At 42.9% G+C, this 22398-nt stretch overlaps 1 non-coding gene across 1 annotated transcript; it reads right to left on the bottom strand.

Annotated features, from left to right (window-relative positions):
• Positions 1–17553: 17553 nt before the first annotated feature.
• Positions 17554–17622, bottom strand: TRNAA-UGC (transfer RNA alanine (anticodon UGC)). The gene has a single exon. It is a non-coding gene; the product is annotated as a tRNA-Ala (tRNA).
• Positions 17623–22398: the final 4776 nt, after the last annotated feature.

Here is a 22398-nt window from a genome sequence, read left to right as displayed (position 1 = left end):
GGCACCTTAAAGACTCACAAAGTTTATTCCAACATAAACTTTTTTTCCAGTCAGACTTCACTTTGTCATATACCTGAATGTTTATTTTTGGAAGTCCTGTTTCAAATGTTAACAAAGACATGGCATCAGATGTAAAAGTAAATAATGGTTAGAGAGTATTAGGGAATTGATATGTTAGGCATCATCCATCAGATAATGATGGACATCTTTCACCTCAATAACAACAGGGTTTAAATCTTTATCTGCAGTGCTAAACTCTAATGACCTTCTGATGATCTGTGGATTCATGTGTATTAAAGTTTGGACAGACATGTTTTAACTCTGAACTTTACATACCGCTCACCAAATAAATGGAAATTGTTTTTCCCAGTGGATTCCAAGAAGCTATGACATCATTTGGCTTAAACTATAGTTAGTGAGAGATTCAGAAATAATATAAAATGAGAGAGCAAAGGTAAAATTTCACCAAAAACAGGCAGTACACAAAAATTCCCCATGTGGTTTCATTGTAAATGATGTAAAGAATCAATGTGCATTGAAAATCATCTCATCAATAACCTTTTCCAGCAGGTCAGCAAAATGAAAGCAGTCATTCCCTTCAGAAAGAAGAGCTTCTGATTGACTGCTCTGCTGATATAAGCTGGGTCTACTTGAATGGTGGGCAAGCAGCAGGGAATAATAATATCCTTGTGGGTCATTACTCTGAACTAGAGTCTACACACATATATTGGCCACTGTGTGACACAGAGTGTTGGACTGGATGGGCCATTGGCCTGATCCAACATGGCTTCTCTTATGTTCTTATGTTCAAGCATTTACTCTGCAAATCTGAATTTTAAACAACATGAATTTTTTTTACTGTAAATGAAAGTATACTATTAAAAATACCAACCACTTCCTTTAGGTCAATAAACTGATGTTGTATTAGGAATGATTTCTCCTCCCATCCAATGTGGAGGCCCAGGTTCAAATCCCTGCTGGGGAAGTCCTCTGGTGAGCTTGGGCCACTAATTCTCTCTCAGCCTAATTACTTCACAGGGTTATTATTGTGAGGATAAAATGGAAGAAGGGAAAGAAATATTATAAGCTGCTTTGGCTTTTTTTCCATGAGGAAGAAAATAAATAAATCTTTTCAATACATTCCCAAACACTTGGGAAAGCCTGAGACAAATTTTGATTAAATTCTCTACTACAAATGTTATTTTTACCTGTGGCATGTCAGGTAGATGAGTGTTGTTATGGTGATGTTGAAGGTGTGTTTGGGGGGTAATGTTGGCCAGACTAAGCTGAGAATCACAGGACCATTTGAGCCTTCTATGGAGAAACAATTGTCCCCCTCTAATAAAGTAATAAATGTTTCACAATGCTTTCAAGTCTTTCCAGCTTCTTCACAGCACTGTGAAATGTGATACTTCAGCTTTTAAGCAGTCTGTGAAAGTACCAACTGTAGTACATGTGGAATTCATTCACTGACTTCTATACTGGAGTCTCAGCAAAACGAAAAAAAGAAAAGTCTAAGAAAGAGAGGGAGAAGGAAGAGTCGTCAATAAAATGTGGCATCTAATTGTCACGCTCTCAAACGTGCAGCTTCCTGCACTGTTGAGGTAAACTGTGATTTTTCCCAGAGGTTAAAAAATGTAACTTTCCTTTGAAATCTTCAAACTGTAAAGTTAAATGAAAGCAGACCGGCAACAACAGAATGCTTTTATATGGCATTCCAAAGTTATAGCTTCTGGTGCTTGCCCCCCCCCCCCCCCCCCTGTAATTCTGTCTTCACATATGCCTGTGTTAATGGCTTGTTACACAAGTGCTTCTTATTGCCAGAATTGTAACAAAATCCCCTGAGTTATTCATGCCAGTGGCTAGGCTGGCAGGCATTATTTGTCTAAACCTTTAGCCCTATAATCAAGGTTTTGATTTTGGAAAGAAGAACTAGGGGATAATAAATGTTTTCTTTTTGCTGAGAAGGGAGCATTTCTATAAAATTCAATATACCAGAGGTGAAATCTGGGCAGAATAAAACAACCTAATAAGTATGGAGTGTCATGTTCAAAAAGATTCTATCATGAATGGGTTTCCTCTACCATAAACACCATAATTTTGCATCTAGTGAGGCATTCTGGAGACATCCTGAGTAGAACTTACCAAGTACACTAGATGCTCAGCAGCAAAACCCCAGCACAAGTATCAAAAGATCTGCTGAACTGCTTTCGATGGGGAGGAGTATCACTGGAAGCCTTGATCATAGTATGGATTGCATGGCAGTTACCTCTCACGTTAACCTAACCTAGACAGTTTTTGAGTAAAATGAGGTGCTGTAGCTCTTAACTCCATGGAGAAGGAGTGAGATAAATATGTAATTAATAACTATAAATAACTTATACTGTACTGGGGATTCCAGTACTCTTGGGGAGGGAAAGGTATGACGGTGGGAACCGGCAGAATTATAAGGGAAGGAGGCCAAGACAAGACAGTGCTCGACCCCCTTCCAGCCTGTGTCTCATCCCGACGGTGGCAGGTAGTGGGGCCAGGTTGAACTACTCGCCTCTGTCACTGGTCTTATGCAATGCCAGGTCCATAAATAATAAGACCTCTACCCTTCAGGAGTTCCTGCTTGAGCCGGATGTGGACCTGGCATGCGTGACCGAGACCTGGGTGCATGATGGGGAGACCATAGCTCTCTCCCAGATGGCTCCCCCAAGATACTTGGTCTTTCACCAGTCACGGACTAGCGGGCAGGGGGGGAGGGGTGGCTCTATTCATATGAGAGGCTTACTCCTTCCGGGCTCTCCCTGCCCCGGAGATCGATGTGCCGGTCTGGTGTGGGATGTTGGGGAGGGGTTGGCGATCTAGCTAGTGTACCGACCGCCTAACGCATCGGCTGGCGCCTTACCGTCCCTGATGGAGGCCACAACAGGCTGGGCATTGGAGTACCCAAGACTTTTGATCTTGGGTGACTTCAATGTCCATGCCGTTGACGCGACCTCCAGTCAGGCGATGGACCTAGTGTCATCCATGGCGACTCTAGGACTCTCCCAAATTGTTACAATGCCCCCTCACCAGACGGGGCACATGTTAGACTTGGTTTTTATGGCGGGAGTTTTAGTGGACGATATTACTGCTGAAGCAGTGCCATGGTTGGACCACTACGCCCTCAAGGCTCGTGTGGATGTCCCACCCCAAGCCCGTTTAGGAGGCGAGTGTATTTTAGCTTGCCCGCGGAGCCAGATGGATCCGGAACAGTTCCAGATGGCTCTACGGGATCCCTGGCCTCCTGGCGATTCCATGGATGACCTGGCAGAGTCTTGGAATGACAGACTCTTCAGAGCCATCGATGAGATTGCACCTCGGCATCCTCTGCGCCCTCACCCAAAGCCAGCACCTTGGTATAACCAGGAGTTGCGGCAATTAAAGCGAGGACTCAGACGACTAGAGAGGCAATGGCGGCGTACTTGAGATGAAGCAACTAGAACATCTTATAGAGAGTTTATGAGGTCCTATGAGATGGCAGTCAAAGCCACAAAGAAAACATACTTTGCGGCTAAGATTGTGTCTGCAATTTTGCGCCCGGCACAAATGTTCGATACAATTCAGACTCTTACAACGCTGCCACAAGGCAGACCAAATTCTAAGGAATTGGAGATCGGCTGTGAGGCTTTTGCATATTTCTTTGCAGATAAGATGGCGTCGCTCCGCCACGACCTCCCCACCACATTGGAGACAGTATGTGAACTCGAGGCCCCGTGCCTGTCTTCTGATTGTGTTCTGGATTGTTTCAATACTCTCAGCCTAGAGGAAGTTGACAGGATCCTCTTGTCTGCACGCCCTACAACTTGTGATTTGGACCCTTGCCCCTCCTGGCTTATTAAAGCTTGCCAGAAGGAGCTCAGATATCCTGTATGGGATATCGCGAATAGATCCCTTATGGAAGGGCGTTTTCCAGCACCTCTTAAAGAGGTGGTGGTTCGCCCTCTCCTGAAAAAATTGAAAAAAATCCAGCTGAATTGGCACATTATTGGCCGGTCTTGAATTTACCCTTTTTGGGTAAAATTATTGAGAGGGCAGTGGTGTTGCAGTTACAGAGTTTTCTGGAGGATGCTTTCGTTCTCGATCCCCATCAGTCTGGCTTTCGCCTGGGCCATGGGATGGAGACAGTGCTGGTTGTTCTGGTGGATGACCTTCAGCAGCATCTGGATCGAGGCGGCTTGGCGGTACTGATGTTGTTAGACCTATCGGCAGCGTTCGATACTTTCGGCTATCGGTTGCTGACTTGCCGACGCGGGGATTCAGGGGTTGGCCTTACAATGGCTTTCCTCTTTCCTTGATGGTCGGGGACAAAGGGTGGCGATTGGGGGTGAACTGTCCTGGAGACACACACTTGATTGTGGGGTGCCTCAGGGGGTGGTACTTTCCCCGATGTTGTTCAACATCTACATGCGCCCCATTGCCGAGATTGCCCAGAGGTATGGGTTGGGTTGTCAGCAGTATGCTGATGACACCCAGCTCTATCTACTAATGGATGGCCAGCCTGACTGTGTCCCAGAAAATCTGGACCTGGCATTACAAGCCGTGGCTTAAGCTGAGTAGATTGAAACTAAACCCAGCGAAGACAGAGATCCTCTGCCTGGGTCGACGTGGACCTTGGGCAGTTCCGCAAGGCCTGTAAGACAGTCCTCTTCCGGTTGGCATATAACTGACTGGTACCTAAAAACTGCGAAGGAAGGTTGTAGAATAGCACCGCACTGTTAGATCGTTTTCTTGTTTTCTTGTTTTAACTGCTGTAGATTATTCAATGTGTTTTAATATTTATTAACCTTATTGTTTTGAATTTTATGTTGTAAGCCGCCCTGAGCCCGCCTCGGGGGGGAGGGCGGGATATAAATCGAATAAATAAATAAATATAGTTATTTTTTTTTACTCTGGGTCTAGCAGTAAGGAATAGTAATGGGCAACCCCCAGGGTGGCCTCATAATTAGAGTCATGCACTGTTAAATCACCACATAGCTTGGTTTATTCTTAGCATGTGGGTGGAGATGGGCTCAGATCTCCAGTCTGCTCCCAATGATATCATCCAGAGTACCATGGAGTTGCTGTAGACCAAATTCAATATATCTGGTGTTTTTCAACTTCCATGACAGTGGGCAGTCTGAGGTGTCATCCTAGTGTCAGAAGTCCAAGAGGTGGAGTGTCATGTGATGATGGCAAACATTTAGAAATGGAGCTCCTGATCCTGACTCCCAAACCTGCAGAATTCTTATATGAACCTGGCTAGCTTAAGATAAAATGAATGGGGAAGACAGAGGGAGCTAAAACAAAGACTTCCACAATGGCTCCTTCCTCCCCAACAGCCTTTTTTGCCTCCCAGAACCAAGAACACAGCAAACACAGAGCCTGGGAAAGAATAAAAAATGGTGGCCAGATAAAATATAGAAGAGGATGACATACCTCTTGAAAGAAATAACTTTTTAGAATCCATGGAGCAGTTTGAAGATAAAATCATACTAAGCCTTTTAAACCTGATCATTCCGGTAACTAAACAATTTAAAGAAATAAAAGAAACACTACATCCAGTTTTCTAAACTGCAGAAAAAGCAATGGAATTGAGAATAACTCTTTAAGAGGAAATAAAGTAACTCCAAACTAATGAATGATGTATGAAAGAAAAACTGATGGACCTGGAGGACAGATCTAGATGGTATAATCTTAAGTTTTTGAGGATTTGAAGAATCCATGGAAGGTGCAGAGGACTTAGCAATCTTTACGGCAATGTGGTGGAAGAAGGCCTTGTGCCTCTAATTGAAAAAGCACACAGAACTCTGAGAGACATCATGGTACACTTTTTAAATTTTCATACAAAGGAAAAAAATCCTGCAAGAATCTAGAAGAAAAGGGTGCCTAACAAAAAAGGGTGTGAAAATCCAAGCCTATCAAGATTTATCCTCTGAAACCCTGCAAAAATGAAGGGACTTCAAACCAGTCACAGAGAAACTAACTGAAGCCAACATTAGATAAAGATCAGGCTTCCTCTGCAAGCTTTTGGTTAATCATAAAGGCACACCTTCAAGCAAAATATCTGGAAAGTGGAAAATTCTACTGAAAGCTTTGGATCCAAAAAGCCCACAGGATCATGCAGAAAGTCCCGAGAAGAAAGAAAAAAACAAAGATAACTACAGCATGTAATTGGAGCAAAATTCCAATTAAAAACTCACCTTAAAGTTTCCTTTATAATCCAAATGTATATACTATAATGTAAATTACTTTGTAACTATTATGTTGTAAGGGTATTCCTCATACTCCAGCAATGTGGTGCAGGGGGGGATAGGGAACTACAATACTTCCCATTGGGTAGGGAACCCCATAAATGGGCAATTTTAATGTCTTATTCAACTGGACAAGAGATTTCAGGGTTCTGGGAGGGAGCTTCGAACAAAAGGTTTAGAATGTTTTGGTTTTTGTGGAAAAGAATGAGGGAGGGGGTTAGAGGGGGCTTTAGAGTTTGTAAAATATGTGTTGAAGGTTAGGAACAAAGTTGACTATAACTATAATTCTTATTTGTTTTTCCAAGTTTATGAATAGCTGATAAATTGGATTTGCTACATACAAATGATATGCTGGTTTTTTGATCTTGTGATTAACCTTTAGGCTTAAAATCATATTTTTGAAAGTTATGAATAATGCAATTCAAAATTTCTGTTAACTACCAAGGCTTAAAAAAACAATATAAAAGTAAGAAGGATCACTTCATGATTGATGAAACAGCACACAGATATACTTTTTCTATAGGAAACTCACCTCAGATCAAAAGCAATCAAAGTGCTTAAATCTCAGTGATTTGATAAACAATATCAAGCCCCAGGGACTTTTAAATCAAGAGGTATAGCAATACTAATAGTAAAAAAAAAAAGATTTTATTATATTGCTTGCGATATTGACCCTAAAGGCTGATTTATATATTTTAAAGGTATAATAGATTAGATTAAATTAACTTTAATCCATTTACACCTTCAATCAAAATCAGATTCAATTTATTAAGGAAGTGTTGTTCAAACTAGAAGTGTTTCGTGAAGGAGAAATTCTTATTGGAGGAGATCTTAACTATGTGACTGATTTAAACCTTGATAAATCCTTCTTGAATAGATACCAAAAACATAAAACTGAAATAGAATCAGATCTTGGTGTAACTTTAGATAAATTTAATCTTTATGACATATGGCACCTAGAACATTTGAAGGAATGAGACTACACACACCAAGACATAATATCTACACCTACACAGATATACCATATACTAATTTCTAAAGGTCTATTAAACCAAGTTATCTCCTCTGCCATAGGCTCCATAATATGGACAGGCCATGTATGGGTGGAATGTGAACTATCTAGAAATCAGCATGTCAAACAAAGTTGAAAATGAATCAATAAATCACTTTTATTAGATCAATCTACATGCAAACAAATTGAATCAGAAATACAGGATTATTTTAAAATTAATTTAGACTGCTGAGTTTCCCAGGACATGGTATGGGATGCTATGAAAGCAACCATCAGTGTCAAATGTATTTCTTTAGCTTCCATCAATAAAAAGAAAAGGGAACAATTTAGGCTTCAATTAATGGACACTATAAGAAACTTAGAAAATAAACATAAAAAATATAATAATAAAAAAGTTAAGAAGAAACTAATTTCAGAAAGAAAAAATGGATGCATTGGAAACCTCTAAAATTAAAAAAAATCCTAATATATCTAAAGGATTTTTTTTACTATTTCTAAAAGCTCTATGAATCAGAGAAAACTTTATAGATCAATTCTTGCTTTCCATCAATTTTAAAAGAAAAATATCAAAAGAACATAGGGATATTATAGAGTGCCCAATCTCAGAGTTAGAGTTACTGAAACAATCATAGTTCTACATCTAGTCCAGCATCCAGTTTTTAATCCATAAAAGAATCTGTTCTCTTATCCCATGACTGCTAAATTTATTCAGGAGTCTTTGCTGAGGTACTTTGTCAAAGGCCCTTTGAAAATCCAGGTATATAAGGACTACCGAGTCACTGTGGTCTACATGCTATTCACTTTCTTAAAGAACTCCAAAAGGTTGATGAGACAGGGTTTCCATTAGCAGAAATTATGCTATTTTTTTCTCAGCAGGCTTTGTCCCTCTGTGTGTCTAACAATTTTAACTTGCACTGTGATCAGACGAGCTGTTTGATCTGATGGCATTGCTGTTACCCAATGGATTTAAATTGCATGTTCAAACAACATTGTCAATGTCCTGTTCTGCAGTCATGTGGTTCCCATTCTCACCACTCTCACACCTGAGATGGTCCTGTTCTTTAAGGTTGTAGCTGGTTTTACCCTGCATTTCTGGATGTCTGAATTCTCCATTGCAAAATCTCAAGCCATTTGGGAAATCTGAATATTCCTTTCTGTTTTCACCTCTATTTTTCTGAAGCAGTTTGCAATGTGTGCATCATCAGATCTTTGCACAAGGGTTTTTATTCACTGCTTGCATGCTTCTTTGCACAATAGTTTGTTGTAAGTGGGAGCCCACAAGAGGGATGTTTTAGAGTGACAAATTCAAGAAAAACTACCCTTTCTGTCACTTCTTGGAGTGAGATGGCACTGGAACTAGTCCCGATTTAGGCTCTCATATTGGCAGCCAGGATTCCACCCCTGGAACTTTGCTCCAAGTCACTTTATAATGTTGCTCTGGCAGGAAATCTCTATGGGAGAGAAAAAGGTGCAGGTTGCATGATAGTGCCACAGAAATATATAGAGTCCTATGAAATGAGTGGAAAAGGGTGTAAAATCAGGTGGGAAAGGGAGTGATTTCTGGCAGAGAAATAGAGTTGTATAGGAAGCAATGATAATGGTACCTGATAGAGGGATTGCAGAGCTGTCAAAAGTACTTTGGATATGTGTTTATGTGCATGCATGAAAGACAAAAAAAAAAGGATGCCATCTGACTGACCAATCCGTGGTTACCATGCAGCAGCAGGTTAAGGATGGATGTTTACACAAAATTCTCCAGCACACACACAAAAAATTAAAGATCAAATGACAGTTACAGGCAAAACATGCTAAGCCTGTCATCTGGTTGCAGACCAGGTGAAGCACAGTCAACTTCATTATTCTTACTATGTCATTAACTACCACCCTGGCTAATTTAGCTGGGGGACTGGGAGCTGTGGTGGGATATTTCAAACAGAGCCAACAGACTGAATCCTTCCAAGATGGCTGTTCTGTGGCTGGATCAAGAGGATTCGGGCGCAGGGTGTCATCTTGATGGCATGCCTTTGAGACTGGTGCCAGCTGTCAAGAGCCTGGGCATTATTCTTTTTTTATTTAAATTGTATTCAAAAATCCCATGAGATACATTATACAAAAACCATAGCAAAGCATAAAATACAGTGCAAAATTGATGTTGGAGTCAAAGATCAAATCAGTCAGTCCTAAGGAAAATCAACCCTGACTGTTCCCTGGAAGGTCAGATGCTAAAACTGAAGCTGAAATACTTTGGCCACCAAATGAGAAGGGAGCACTCACTGGAAAAGATCCTGATGCTGGGAAAGACTGAAGGCAAAAGAAGAAGGGGATGGCAAAAGATGAGATGGCTGGACAGTATTACTGATGTAACTAACACAAATTTGAGCAGACTTTGGAGGATGGTGGAAGACAGGAGGGCCTGGCGTGACATTGTCCATGGGGTGGTAAAGAGTCAAAATTGACTGTGTGACTGAACAACAAAAAGCCACAGAAAAATCAAACTGCTTAATTAGAATCTATCTATAGTAGAAGATCCACTAGAGAAGCCTGTACATGATTCTAGATGCCTTCTTATCAATGGAGGCTAGGGTTGCCAAGTCCAATTCAAAAAATATCTGGGGACTTTGGGGGTTGGGCCAGGAGACATTGGGGGTGGAGTCATAAGCAAGGTTGGAACAAGTGCAATTGAATTTCAAAGGGAGTTCTGGCCATCACATTGAAAGGGTCTGCACACCTTTTCAATACCTTCCCTCCATTAGAAATAATGGATAGGGGCACCTTCTTTGGGGGCTCATAGAATTGGCCCCCCTGGTCCAATCCTTTTGAAACTTGGAGGGTGTTTTGAGGAAAGGCATCAGATGCTATGCTGTAAATTTGGTGACTCTATCTGAAAGAACATCCCCCCCAGAGCCCAAGATACCCATGGATCAATTACCCATTATTCCTTATGGAAATCATTTTCCAATAGACATTTCCCAATAGTGCCCAATAGACATTCCCCCCCCCCCCGCTTTCTAAAGCAGGGGAGAGGGCCTCCAAACTGGGGAATCCCCTGCCCCTTCCCTCTCTCTCACACACACATACACTTATTGGGACTGGTTCCTCCACAATTTTTCTTCCTCTGAAAACGAAAGCAAAACAGAGGGTCTGTGCTCTGACAAAACTGCTGCTGACTCTTCTCATGAAGCGCTTCCTGTTTCCTGCTCAACTTTAAAAGCACCCATTTTAAAAACAGACACGTTTGCAGGTTTCTAAACCTGCCGGAGCTCTGGAGATACATGGTGGCTATGGGGGCAGGGCTTCCCCCCATTGGCCAGCTGGCTGGGGGAGGGGGGAAGCCTGTAGAACCGGGGGATCCCCGCTGGGACCTGGGGGTTGGGAAGCCTAATGGAGGCCCAGGTTGCAGATGTGAGAAACCTTTCCCACAGGAAGTCTGCAATGCCTCTTGGAATATTTATCATGTCCTGCAAGGGTTATGTGACATTCTTTTATTTTTAGCGCATTGGTTTTTGTCCTCACTTTTTAAGAAAGAAAAATAGATGGCTTTGTAGCATATCACCTTTCTTTTCCTGCATAAGATTATATTTGTTTGCTTTTAACTGATAAGCCTACGTAAGAACTAAAAGACAGCCTTACAGTGTGCTTTTCTGAGGAACTCTCCAATATTAATGAGCAGATGAATTTGTCTTGGGGAAGCAATCTGCTGCTAAAAATAGATGCCGGTCGAAATGTAACTCAAACTGTTGCGGAACGACCTAGTCAGACTTTGGATTTTTAGTGCACAGGGAAATGAATGTTACAAATGCTGATAAATATATGTCAGCTGAGCTTGATTTGAAATCAGTCCACTTGCAAGCTTTCATCAAAGATGGTTACATGATTCCCTAGAGAATTTTCTCCAAGGTCCCCAAACCTAATCAGCGTTCAGTTTATAGTTATGAGAATGAAAGGAAAAACACAGCATATGTGCTATTTATAGGATGCTTAACCAAACAGTGGTAAGGGCAAATGTAAATTTTCCAGGAGATGTATCTTCTTTGCAGTCTTTCTCTTGGTATTTTATTTATTTGTTTATCATATGGCAGAGTTATACACAAGAAGTATATAATAATATAGAATATATAACCAAGTTGATACAGTGTATACACAAACTGATTGGGCAATCCCCTTAAATATTAATACCTAGATTTTCAATCCAGGGATATTTTACTATGCAGTTTTCCTTTAGCAGACCCCCCCCCACCACCACAATAGTTTAGAACAGCACTGTTATTTTCATTAGTGACATCTGGAGTATGCTCACTGATCACTAAATGCTGCTTTTATTTTGTGAAAGATGCTGGATGCATTTTCTTGGGCATGCAGAAACTCTTTCCAGCATCATATATGCAAATACAACTAATTGAACCGGGATGGGACCAGATTTTTTAAGCAGATTTTTTAAGCAGTGGAGTCAATGATGGAGGGAAGATTGAGGAATGGAATGGATAAGTAGAAGTAGAAGGGTGGGTTGGGGAAAAATTGGAATAGTGCATCTCCCCCCCCCCCCCGCTCATTGTTGCATGTAAAAGTTGGCACCTTGACAGTTTTTACCTACATATGAGGTGTGGGTTTGGGGACAATGAGCTAGGACAATGAAACAATGGAAAGAGGAAATTACAATTTTGACACTTTATTTTCTCACTTGAAACAAGATCCTTGAATATGTCATCATCACAAAGGCTGGTAGGAGAGGAGATTTTCTCCTTGCATGTGCAAGACAATTTCTCAGTGTATATCTTGACTGAAATATGGGTTAGCTATGTGGTCCCACATTACTTTTGATAATTGACAGTGCCAAGAATAAGCAGAACAATCCTTTTCTAACTTTCTCACTGCTAGTTTCTTTGGGACCTTGAAGTATACTGTGGACCAGTGTGACTGCTAATACTATTGTTTCAATAGTTCTAAGTTTGTTTTTTTAATGTCCTCGCAGTGTTTTTCAAAACTAGGTACGTAGATGAAGAATGCATTGATTTTGAGTTTCAAACTTATCATTTCTAGCTAACGTAATTAAGAGAGTGGTAGCCAAGCAGCTCCAGAGCTTCCTTGATGACACATAGATGTCAGATAAATTCCAGTCCAGTTTTCGCCTCGGCCACAGGACAGAGATGATGCTGGTCACCCTGATAGATGATCACCTCAGGCAGCTGGACTGAGGCAGGTTATTGTTGTTGTTGCTGATAAGTCTTACAGTGGCATTCAACATGGTTGATAAGAATCTCCTGACCCATTGCCTCATCAAGGTGGGAATCTGTGGGGTAGCCCTGAAATGGCTTTCCTAATTTCTCCTTGGTTGATGTTATTGGGAGAGAGGGTGTCAACTAGGTACTCCTTAATATGTGGGGCTCCTCAGGGGGCAGTCCTCTCCCTGATGCTATTTAGCATCTACATGTACCCCCTCACCCAGCTGATGCAGAGTTTCAGGCTGGGGTGTCATCAGTACACTGATGACACCCATATATCTGCTATTGAACAGTCGCCCAGATACTGCCCACATAATTTGGCTGTGGGTTTGGAGGCCATGGAGGAATGGTTAAAAAAAGTAGACTGAGACTGAATCCAGTAACGGTGGAGGTTCTGTGGCTGGGGGGCGATGGTGGGGGAACTTCAGGACTGGGGTATAGCCTTCCCACTCTTGATGGGCCACCATTAACACCAGCACAACCTATCAAGAGTTTGGGTATGATTCTGGACGTCTCCTTAACTATGGAAGCCCAGGTCACGACTGGCATTTTTCCACCGATGCCAGCAGTTAGCCCCCTTCCTGTTGCACCCCAGCCTAGTCACAGTAACCCATGCAATGGTCACCTCCTGGCTAGACTATTGTAACTCTCTGTATGCTGGTATGCCGTTGAGACTGACCCAGAAGCTGTAACTGATCCAGAATGAGTCCTGACAGGAACACCATGGATAGCATATATGCAACCTGTGCTGCATCAGCTACACTGGTTTTCAGTGGAGTACTGAGTCAGGTTCAAGGTTCTGGTATTGACTTTTAAGGCCTTGAGTGGTCTGAGAACTATTTACCTTTAGGACCACCTCCTCTGGTATATCCTAGGGAGGTAAGTAGAGATGCAAACAATTTTCTTTTAGAAAATCACATAGCACACTTTGAGAACCTTATCTCTCAAGAAATATTTATTTTCACTCTTCATTATGAAAATGAGAGCTATTGTTTTGACATGTGTGACGGTAATGAACGGGTTAACAAGAAAACTAAGGACGCATAGAGCCTGCGTCAGATGACCTGAGGGTGGGGGCCAGAGTGCTCGGAACTCTCAGAGGTGATTGACAGCTAACGGCTGAGGGCAGTTAGTGTCAGACAGAGTCTGAGGGAGACTGCTGAAGAGAGCAATTGGTCTGAGAAGAGACACCAGTCGACTTAGGGTTGCCAATCCCCAGGTACGGGCAGGGGATCCCCTGGTTTGGAGGCCCTCCCCCTGCTTCAAAGTCGTCAGAAAGCGTGGGGAGGGGAGGGAAATGTCTGCTGGGAACTCTATTATTCCCTAGGGAGATTTATTCCCATAGAAAATCATGGAGAATTGATCTGCAGGTATCTGGGGCTCTGAGGGGGCTGTTTTTTGGGGTAGAGGCACCAAATTTTCATTATAGCATCTAGTGCCTCTCCCCAAAATACCCCTCCAAGTTTCAAAAAGATTGGACCAGGGGGTCCAATTCTTTGCGCCCCAAAAGAAGGTGCCCCTATCCTTCATTATTTCCTATGGAAGAAAGGAATTGAAAAGGTGTGCCGTCCCTTTAAATGTGATGGCCAGAACTCCCTTGGAGTTCATTTATGCTTGTCACACCCTTGCTCCTGGCTCCGCCCCTAATGTCTCCTGGCTCCACTCCCAAAGTCTCCTGGCTCCACCCCCAAAGTACCCAGATATTTCTTGAATTGGACTTGGCAACCCTAAGTCGTCTTAAGGGACTTGGCACATTACACCCAAGAGGCCAACCTAGAATAGTGTTGGAGAGTGAAATCTATATGATCTGTGAAACCTGAAAGACCTAAGCAAAATTGATATTATAAAGCCTGAACTACGAAGAAACTGTTAACTGCTTGAGATACAATATAGCCCATGTATATCTTTCCCATTCCCCAGTTGAAGACGGTGTGTGTACGTTAATAAATTTCTGTGGTTTACTTTCCCAGTATATTGGGAAAACTATCAAAGCTGCTGTGGTCCCCTACCTACAAACTGAGTTTATATCCATCTGAAAGCAAAACAAAAACCCCGAAGAGACTAGTATTGAGAAATCCATATTACACCCACCCCTCGAGTTCCATAGCCGTGAGGTAAAATTCAAGAGGAAGAATTGAGGCTGAAGAGGGGCTGGGGTAGCCATAAGCTGCATATAGAAGCGATCCAGTGAGACTGCGAGGCGCGCTGTTATAACATGAATCGACTTGTTTCACAGTGTGGTTAATAGTTGAGACAGAAATATACAAATGTGGGAATCCACTCATTTTCTGAGAAAGAGGGCCCACTGAATTCAGAGAAGTCCCATGTGAACAAAGGGTGGACCGTTTTTTTCTTTACCATTTGACTTTCTGTAAATGTGGGGGAAGGGGAAGCTCTGAAAATGTAGCTATATAGTACCCATACAATCAGAAACCAACACAAATGAAACCCATTCCCAACCTTCCTGTATAACTCTCATACATTTTAAATGTTTGGTTGTTATTTTTGTACGTGGGAGGGTGGCAACAATATCAGACTGAGGAACATTAGGTCAGACTGTGAAGGCATACTGAAAAAGTAGTGAAATCTTTGGGGCCTACTTCTGGGTTCTCTATTGCTCTTCCGGTTCCAGAAACTGGAGGACAAAGATCTGGTCTTCAAAGGCCAACCTAGGTATTTCCTTGAGTTAGAGAATGTAAAGTTTTGCCCAAGTTCAATCATGAGGCTTCTTAGGTTGGTTCAAAAGAAGCTTTAATGATGAGGCTCGAAGCAAACATTAATGGCATGCATTTGCAAGATCATGTCTTGCCAGACTGAAGTGAATTGGCAGACCCCTAGCAATTATAGGTTACAAAATAACAGCTCCCCTTTTTCCTTGCCTGCCAAAAGTATTTTGAATTAATATAAAGTGCTTTCTCAGGCCTCAGTGTTACCTCCCATCGAGGTCACATTCCACATACTCTTCCCTTTTCAGTTGGTTCCTATCAGTGTTATCTATGAAGACTATAGGGTTCCCAAATCCCCCGCTAGGCCTGGAGACTCCAGATTTGGAGCCTCCTCCCCCCGCTGGCCATAAAAGGGAAAGCGGGGGGAGGGGAGGGAGGAGAACGGCAGCCAGCGCTCTTCCGTTTTCTCAGGCTGCTTCCCACCCCCAGTCAGCTGGCCGGTGAAGGGAGGGGAGCCCAGCCACGCCCCCAAAGGACCATGTGCCTTTGCACCTCCGGAGGTGAGTGAGTTCTGTCCCCTGCATCAGATTTCCCAGAAACGGGGGGGGGGGGGTGGAGGGGGTGGAGAGGGAAACGTCTTCTCATAGGGTATAATGGGGAATTGATCTGGAGGTTTCGGGGGCTCTGGGGGAGCTGTTTTTTGAGGTAGAGGCACCAAATTTTCAATATAGTATCTAGTGCCTCTCCCCAAAGTATCCCCCAAATTTCAAAACGATTGGACCAGGGGGTCCAATTCTATGAGCCCCAAAAGAAGGTGCCCTTATCCTTCATTATTTCCTATGGAAGGAAGACATTTAAAAAGGTGTGCTGTCCCTTTAAATGTGATGGCCAGAACTCTCTTGGAGTTCAATTATGCTTGTCACACTCTTGTTCCTGGCTCCGCCCCAATGTCTCCTGGTCCACCCCCAAAGTCTCCTGGCTCCACCCCCAAAGTCCCCAGATATTTCTTGAATTGGACTTGGCAACCCTAGAAGACTAGATTAGAGCTGTCTCCCCATGCTCCTCTTTCACCTGCAGACCTGGAACATCCCACTATACACAAAATACTAAACACCTAAAAAGAAATCAAGGGGGTTAGTATTCATGAATACAATCACAGAATGGGGTTAGTGCATCATATAGATTAGGGGTGGCCAATGGTAGCTCTCCAGATGTTTTTTGCCTACAACTCCCATCAGCCCCAGCCATTGGCCATGCTAATGGGAGTTGTAGGCAAAAAACATCTGGAGAGCTACTGCTGGCCACCCCTGATATAGATGCAAATACAACAACATAATCATTAATGAGCAAGGATAATAATACCAGCAATACAAACAACAGTGCCATCTCAAGCCATAACTTGTTCCTGACAGACACAAGGGATAGGGAACAGCTGGATGCATTTTTTTTTTACTGACATGAATGGGTTTGGTGAGGGGATTAGCAAAGGGAGTGAGAAATGGCTCCATGAGGATTATGGCAGGAATATGGAGGACCTATTTTGTGACTGAAGGATTAGTAAAAATAATATGAGCAATGCTCTGTGTTCTGAATGAGAGAGGACTAGTTTCTTTGCCTTTTCCTCTTTATGACATGGGCTGATAAGGCTGTGCTTCATCTGGGCATACAGTGCCTAATTCTATATTTAGATTATATCATTATGGATTTCTGAGCACATCACAAGGTCTGGGAACATGTGCTTCTGGCTGTGATAGCATTGGTGACATTTTTATCCCTCATGTCTACCTATACATGAATTCATGCTAACACTTCCACTGACAGAGTGTTGTGACCTGAAGGCACTAAATTACATACAAACATGGTAATCTGAGTAAAAGGGTGTCATATCAGAACACAAATATACTCAGTATGTTCTTTGTCACTGTGCATCTTCTAGCCTCTGAGAATTGTTCCTGAGGCATTTATCTGAACAACAGTCTTCATATAGCAACTCTCTGAAACACAGACCCCACTGAAATTAGGCAACTTGACAAATTCTTCCCATTCTTTTAATAAGTACTAAACACAATGTAGTTTATAACAGGATAGAGTCAGCACTCTGTTGTCTTTTCTCTCCTTTGCTCCCTGCATATTCACAACCTTGTGTTCCTTCTTTGCCAGTGCAAACACTGTTTCTTTGCTGTCATCTTCTATCTTGACTACTTCTTGTTTCTGGCCTTCCACTGCCACACCTCAGCTCCCTCATCTTTATCTAAAATCCTGACAACCAATGCTCATGGAGCTGCCTTATGCTAAATCAGACTCTTGGTCCATCAAGGTCAATATTGTCTACTCAGGCTCACAGCAGCTCTCCAGGCTCTCAGTCTTTCACATCCCCTGCTGCCAGATCCTGTAACTGGAGATGCCAGGGATTGAACCTGGGACCTTCTGCATGCAAAGCAGATACTCTACCACTGAACCACAGCCCTTTCTGCTGAGCCATAGTAGATAACATTGCCCCTTCTTAAATCCTTACACTAGTTTCCTGCGTTTCCCTAGAGCCAACACAAAATCCTCATCCTTACTATCAAAGTCCACCAGGTCCTTGCTCCCTTAATTCTGTAGTCTCATATTCCAGTATATTCCTCTTTTGACCTTCACTCCTCTAGGCTCAGTATCCTCAAGCATCCAAAGGTCTTGTTCTCTCTCAGATGGCTCCCCTCCCTTGCTGTCCCTTGTACCTCAAATTGCCCCTTTCTCTTCAGATCACTCCACAAAATGTATCCTTTCTTGACACAATTCTTCAGCGTACCCCTACTAACATTTGTATATTCTTCCCTTGTTAGCTGTTCCCTCCTCTTCCTCCTCTCCTATTGGTGCCTCCCCTGTGTCAAATTGCAGTTTGTTAGCTCCTTGGGGCAGGATCAATTTTCAGGCTATTACCCTGCAAAGCACATTGATAGGCTACATAAATAACAATACAATATTTGAAGCAGCATACAATTAATAAAATAAATGACATCAGTTAGAATAACACAACACAGAAGCGGCAGATGGGAATGTTCCAGGGAACAACAGCGAGTCTGTTGGCACAATCTGGAATTGGTTTAGGACAGGAGTGGCCAAACTGTTGCTTGGGAGCCACATGTGGCTCTTGAAGCCCCCACCGCCTAGTCAGCCAGCTTGGAGAAGGCATTTGTCTCTTTAAATCACTTCTCCAAGTCAAGTCAGCTGGCAGTTTGGAGAATGTATTTAAAGTTAAAGTTGCTTTCTTTTTACCTTTCCTTCCCTCCATCTATTTTCCTTCCTTCCTGTCTTGTGGCTCTCAAACATTTGACATTAATGTCTTGTGGCTCTCAAACATCTGACATTTATTTGATGTCGCTCTTACGTTAAGCAAGTTTGGCTACCCCTGGTCTGGGAGGAGGGATGGAAACTGTAACCCAGAGCCACCTAAAAACACCAGACAAATGTATCTTTTTGCTTGGCTCTGTGTTGTATCTCCCACCCAGCTTAAGATCATATGAAAGCAATCCATATCACTTGTCCAGCTACCCAAGCCTCCAGAGTGACCAGGGCCCCTGGCTCCCCCACTCTTGTTCACCTGGCTCCCCAGCATTCAGTCACCCCATTCAGATTCTGTCCTGTCTGCCAGCAGTTTAGTGTTATGCTTACAAGGTTGTGCACTGACTTGACTATTCAATTATAGTTTAAAAACAATGCAGGAGAGACTGGGACAAAAGAGGCTAGATCTATGCTCAAGATTTTGGAATATTGTAAAATAATGATAACTTGAGTTGATTATGGATGAAAATGAAACTGAATTGCCTCTTTATAGGGCAGAAAAATAATAGTGGTATTTGGGAAGCCCCTGATATCTATGGCTCCAAGTTCTTGCAACAGACACACACAAGAACTATTAAGAAAGAGATTCTTCTGGTTGATTCCCAAACAATGACTCCACTTTACCTCTAAAAAGTGCCTTGTTACAATTTAAAGTGCGTGCATGCTCTCCAAAGGGAAGTTTCAGGCAACAGTTAGCTGTTATGTAGATATGTATGGGGTCTAGCATGTATGCTCTGGTCTCCTCTAAAACCACACTGTAGAAGCATTTTGTGTCATGGCTGGTGAATGTGCAGGACTCAGGGATCATTTATTTTCTTTGCAAATCCAACAGTGAGCTTCTCAGGGAGGACCCTTGCCTTTGGCAGTTTGCGTTTAATGAACGGCAGCTGCTTGGGAGCATTTGTGGGCTGCTGGAATGTTACAATATGGCCAACAGAAATGGAAGCAGACTTGTTAATGCATAAGCACCAGAGACAAACTGTTTACTATTGCTGCTACTTCTCTTTAACTTCATGTTCTTGCGGCTCCGCAGAATGCCATGAAACATGATTAAGGGGTGTTTCTGCAGAACTAGTTATTTGGAAGATCAATACTGTCACGTACTTCATGGGCCAGACTTTGAAGCTGATCTGGTCTGTGATCCTCTATGCAGCTGATAGGGCTGTTTATGGATTCTTTTTTTTTTTTTTTTTAAATTTGGCCATTGAAGGCATGCTAGGGTTGCCAACCTCCAAGTGGGGACTGGAAATCTCCCACTTTTACAACTGATCTCCAGCTGGCAGAAATCAGATCCCCTGTAGAAAATGGCTGCTTTGAAGGGTGGACTCTATGGTGTTGTACCCTGCTGAGGCCTCTGCTCTCCCCAAAACCTGCCATTCCTGGATCCACTCCAAAGTCTTCAGGTATTTTCCAACACAGACCTGGCAACCCTAATTACTCCCAATCTAGGTGACACAATGCAAGACTGTCAAAGCCTTAAGATTCCTTTCCCATATCCCATTGGCTTCCCCATCATATTTGCCCTTATAAGCTTGAGTTACAGCAATGTGCAGTAGTTGGAACTTTTTCAGTGCTGTGGTGTTAAAACTGTTATAGTCTCTCTGTCTTAATGTACGAATGATGTGTGCCTTCCAAATTAAAGAACACATCAAGCCATGTGGCCAATAGCAATGGGGTGCCTTTTTAGAAATCTAAATCATGATTGTTAGCGATGGGGATGAAGAGGTATTCCTATGTGCAGTACTGCTGAAGTCAATGCCATTCTCCATGGTCTTAATTATATTTGCGCATGTAGCTATTTGTAGGCTTGGTTTTCTAACATGTGACAAAAAATAAACGGTTTCTACATTATGTGTGTACATGCGCACATACACACACTGACATGCCCTCAATGTTTATTTTCTAGCAACCACCAGCCAAAGCTTAGCAAGGAAGCTATGTAGTATAAGCCTTGCTGTCTGTAATATATATTTTGGGATGTGTAAATATGACTAATCCCATCTATGTTATCTTAATATGAATCTCTTGATGAGTGCAAGGTCAGAAAACCCAGAAGCTGAGTGGGCAAGAGAACAGGTGCTTTAGTAGGGAACTGCAAATTATATTACAATTGGTTTCTTCCTTCCCTTTGGGCTTACTGCTAATGTTGTGAATTGTAGTTACTACCATAATCACAGCAGCAACAAAAATGCTAATGAAGCAAAAAATTCAGCTTCATCTGAATCTGAATTTTCTACAGAATAGCTGGCATGGTTCAACCCAATTTTTTGGCTACACAGTGGCTGTTATTTATTGCTACTGTTTATGGGTGGGTGCAGTTCTCAAATGAAACAAACATTTGGTTCTTTTTGGATTATTTCTAGAATATGATAGGGAATGTATGCATGTCTGCAGCAGGAACTCATTTGCATATTAGGCCACACCCTCTGATGCCAAGCCAGCCGGAATGGCGTCCCTGTGTGTTCCTGCTAAAAACAAACACACAAAAAAGCCCTGTAGTGTTGGAGAGAGTGTGAGTGAGAGAGGCAGTTCCTACAAAAACCCACAAAACCCTAAGTTTCTCTTGGAGTGTTCCTATATGCTATTCCGAAAGACTGTTATGGGAACAAGATCTCTGGGTTGCATCATAGGCATATGAGAAGATCCCTACCAGATCCCTCAACTGTAGGGAGAAGATCCCTACAGGTTCACTCTTCTTATTCCCCTATCTTTCCAATCTGGAAAGAAATCAATCCTCTTACCCTATAACCAGGGTCGGCACTAGACTGTCTGGCACCCTAGGCAAGGCTAACTTTTTATTTATTTATTTATTTTTGCTGATTTCAAGTCCGCCCTTTCCCAGGTCTGGCTCAGGGCGGATTATGACATAATAAATAATTAAAATCACATCATAGGACAATTAAATTTAAACAGTTAAAACCATTAAAATAAATTAAAATTAAAATAAAATCAGGCAGTGTCAGTGTACAGATATGTACATCCTTCACAGATTGGACACAGGATGCGATCAGTGCAGGGAGGCCAATTAGATGGTATAAGGACGCCCACCTGCCTCAGCCAAAAGCCTGGTGGAACAGCTCCATTTTACAGGCCCTCCGGAATAACAATAAGTCTGGAAGGGCTCGTATCTCCCTGGGGAGCTGATTCCACCAGGTTGGGCCTGGTTGAGGCAAGCCGGACGTCCTTTGGACCAGGGATGGTCAGAAGATGTTGATTGGCCAATCGTAGAGGCCTCTGGGGCTCGTATGGGGAGAGACGGTCCCATAGGTATGTAGGTCCCAGGCCGCATAAGGCTTTAAAAGTTAATACTAAAACCTTGAAACGGATCCGGTACTCAATTGGTAGCCAATGCAGGCTGCATAGCAGCGGCCGGCTGTCTGCCCATACAGGCTGTTCAGTCAGCAATCATGCTGCTGCATTCTGCACTCCCTGGAGTTTCCGGATCAGTCCCAAGGGCAAGCCTGCGTAGAGTGAGTTACAGTAATCCATCCTGGAAGTGACCATTGTATGGATCACTGTGGCTAGGTCCTGGGGAGCCAGATAGGGCACTAGTTGTTTGACCTGCCGAAGATGGAAAAAGGCAGACCGTGGAACTGCTGTGTCCTGGGCCTCCATAGAAAGGGTGGCATCCAGCATCACTCCCAAACTCCTCACCTCCTGAGTTGGCATGAGAGGCGCACCATTCAGGGTGGGAAGTTGGATACCCATTCTTAGCTCACCACAGCTCAGACACAGGACCTCCGTCTTCGCTGGATTAAGCTTCAGCCGGCTCAACTGTAACCAACCAGCCACCGCTTCCAACACCCTGGTCAAATGAATTGGGGCAGAGTCCGGCCAACCATCCATCAACAGACAGAGCTGGGTGTCATCTGCATACTGGTGACAACCCAGCCCAAAACCTCTGGCAATCTGAGCAA

The sequence above is a fragment of the Heteronotia binoei genome, chromosome 6, assembly GCF_032191835.1.
Source record: "Heteronotia binoei isolate CCM8104 ecotype False Entrance Well chromosome 6, APGP_CSIRO_Hbin_v1, whole genome shotgun sequence".
NCBI lineage: Eukaryota > Metazoa > Chordata > Lepidosauria > Squamata > Gekkonidae > Heteronotia > Heteronotia binoei.
Note: the sequence above shows the minus strand (reverse complement) of the source record. Positions and strands in the feature narration are given on the sequence as shown.